We start from the raw sequence: 3,429 nt of genomic DNA on the forward strand, positions 1-3,429 counted from the left end.
TGTGAATGTGTTGCAGTGTACTTGGAACTTCTATAGGAGTTTACATGTTTGCCCATTATATATTTGTTTAAGGGTCATTCCACATTCTTGCTAGGAGTTAACTTCACTTGTCTTGTAATAAAATTTCATTCTTTAATGAACTCGATTTCTCACTTTCTGGTACTTGGTCACGAATATTTACTTTTGGGAAAAGAGATGACATTTTTTCTTTGTACTATATTAAAATGTTGTTTGACTTTGGGTCCAAAATGAATTTCTACTCATTACATTAATGAGCTATATTTCAGTAGTTTTCCTGGAATAGTCAATTGGTTGATTTTCATACACTACATTTGTTGGAGTATGTACAACAGCAGTAGCGTTCTCATTTCGAGGATATTAAATTAAATAAAAGCTGTCATAGGCAATTCAATTGCGTTTAAAATAGCAAACAAGATTATATTTTAAGTGAAGGCATACTATTTGTTACTCGCTACAAAAATTCCATACAATTTTTTATTGATAATTGTTTTATGACAAACGCAACTCGTTCTTAATTACTTAAAGCTAGAATGACTTCGACTTCTAGAAGTCTAGCCCTCCCTGCACACAAAAAAAATTTTTCATCAATATAGTTTATCCATTTTATTTCCATTAAGGTAAATTTTTGTGAGAAATAATAAAATTTACTCGTTTCAGTAAAAAAACCCTAAACTGTAAGCAGTTAGGAATAGTTCATTAACTAGAATAAGGCATGGAATTTTACTCATACTGTTTTCTTCGCTGGGTATAAGAATTTACTACTGAACAAGAAAATTTTATTCACCGATAACAAAGCATTCGTAAAAATAAACAAAAACCGAACTAAAACCAAGTTTCCTCAAAATTAGTAAAATTTCTTATAAAATGATAATTGCGACTTCCTTTATAATAGAATGTTTTTCATACATACGAACAACACTTGACATAAAAAAATATTTTAGTTCATTCGTACTAAGAAGTATGCAATCCTTTCAAAACTTAAGGAAACACACCTGTTAGAATATAGGAAATTTTCCTATATTTCTATTGTCTACCTGTAATCGATACCTGTCATCGTAATCGATGTGTTTGCGCGTGGGTGTAATCGATATGTTTGCGAGTGGGTTGTTTTTTAGTTGGAATCGCGTTGTTAAGGTATACGGAGAGATTGTGAAAAAATAATATGGTAAAATAATATAATAAATAACAAATAAAATATATAAAATATTTATTATTTTAAATTAGTGAGAACAATTTTCGTTTTTTGAAAATAAATCTACCAATGTTCGTGATGACGTATAAAGAAAGAAAACACCAGCAGAATAACAACCCTTTCATTTGTCTTCATTTTGGAATCTTCAATTATCAGGTAATATTCAGTGACGCTAACCTTTTGTAACAAAAATGGTTTATGATTTTTTTATATTTGTAGGTATTGAAATTATAAAAGGAGGACAAAATCGTTAGGCAGCAACTTATTAAAAGTGAAAGGTACAAGAAGAAAAATGCGTTTTACAGTTGATGACATTACATGGAAATTGGAAATAGTGGAATAATAAACTAGTATTTCAAGGCCAGTCGATGCTGTTGATTCTTAATAAATATATTTAATATCTTAATAAAACGTGTATTTTATTGAAGAAAAAATTGCCTACCCGTGTAAAAATCGGTGGATCTGATCATATCTAATAATATCTAAGTATATATAATTACATCTGTTCAGATATGGTTGTGGATATAAATAGATCTACGGAGATATGTTATATATAGTGTTCTATATGATTAGATCTGATTCAAGATCTCATTATATATATTGTTATATCTAATTGTATCAGTCATATCTGGTAAGATCTAATTGTATATCTTCATATATGACATCATATCTAATTATATATACTATATATAGCTCCATATCTAATTATATGTATCGCATTAAGTCATGAACCAGTACTGCTATACGGATAAAAAATATGTGTATGTTTGGGTGTAAAATTAATATGTTTGTTACGAGAATGTTAACGTGATATATATTGTTACAATTAAATATGTTTGGTCACACATCACAACTAGTGGTGAACATAATCAAACAATCTTTATATATTGTGACAGTTCGAAGAAACCTTTTTCAATATCATTTTAAAAATTCAAAATTTCTTACGTTCAGACACAACTGTCTGTTTGTTTTCAAAAATATCATCACATAACAATCACCATTAGCAACGGTTGTTGTTATTAAATTTAAAACAAAATGTTGGTATCAAATATTGGATAATGCGAGTTTGATATTTTTATGTTTTATTCATATAAAAATTTAATGTATTCTCATTTTTCGACGAAGATCAAGGAGTATGAGAAGTGATGAGGTAAGTTTATCGTTTGGGTCCTATTTTTATATATTTAATATTTTCCCTTTCTAGTTGAACGAAAAGATTAAGGAGACCGAGTAGCAACGTGATGATTTGTAGCCACGCCATTTTCGAATTTGAGATAGAATGTAGAACTATCCAAGTCAAACAGATAAAATAATGATTTGGAGATGGTTTGCATCATGAAACGGATATATTATTCATGTATGGTATTAGGGACTTCGCACAAACGATTCCTTATAGCGTTGGTTTGAATTATTGGGCACGAGAAGCAATTATTGGTAAGTATATGTATTATTTGTATTTATTTCAGTCTTCTGTATTTTTATGTTATATTTTTCAGAGTTTCATTCCGTGTAGCCAAAGAGAGGAACTGGGAGACTAATCTAAAAAAATGTGTGAAGAGAGTAATGCCACAATGCCTTGGACAATTTAAACGCCAGAAACGCCGCAGAAACGTAGTGGCTATGTATATATATTTTTAATTGAATTCTTATACTTTTATTCCTAGGCGTAGATATAACGTAAATAGGTTTGAGCCAACTTGCTGTATTAAATACACTTTCATTATAAAACCTAAAATAAATCTTTTTATTAATTACTGTAATTTCAGTAATATTGGAAATTTATAGATAAAATTATATACAATTAGATATATTAACATCTAATTATATCAAATTAGATGTAATTAGATGTGGGCCAAATTTGAGATCTGGTCAGATCTAATTCCTTTAGAATTAGATCTGATCAGATATTACCATTTTTCGGATCTGACCAGATCTGCCTACATATACTATCATATCTAATCAGATATGGCAGGAGATCTAATAATATCTGGCCAGATCCACCAATTTTTACACGGGTATATAAATAAATAAAATTGTATTTAAAAACGATGGTAAGCAGTTCTAATTAGGAAGTAAAAGTTTTACCACAAATGTGTAAGATTTGTCCAAATGAATGAAAAATTTTCAATAAAATTATTCCATATATGAATTCAAATCAGTTAAATTTTTTGATTCTGTAGTATAGTGGTACATAAGTATAGGAAAACGTTAACTAA

The 3,429-nt window shown here is 28.8% G+C and overlaps 1 long non-coding RNA gene across 1 annotated transcript; it reads left to right on the plus strand.

Moving 5' to 3' along the window:
* The first annotated feature begins 1,239 nt into the window (after window positions 1-1,239).
* On the plus strand, window positions 1,240-1,624 carry LOC142228320 (uncharacterized). The gene is made up of 2 exons (XR_012720136.1): window positions 1,240-1,369; window positions 1,433-1,624. It is a non-coding gene; the product is annotated as an uncharacterized LOC142228320 (long non-coding RNA).
* The last annotated feature ends 1,805 nt before the right edge of the window (window positions 1,625-3,429 follow it).

The sequence above is a fragment of the Haematobia irritans genome, chromosome 3 (genome assembly GCF_050003625.1).
Source record: "Haematobia irritans isolate KBUSLIRL chromosome 3, ASM5000362v1, whole genome shotgun sequence".
In the NCBI taxonomy this organism is placed as follows: domain Eukaryota; kingdom Metazoa; phylum Arthropoda; class Insecta; order Diptera; family Muscidae; genus Haematobia; species Haematobia irritans.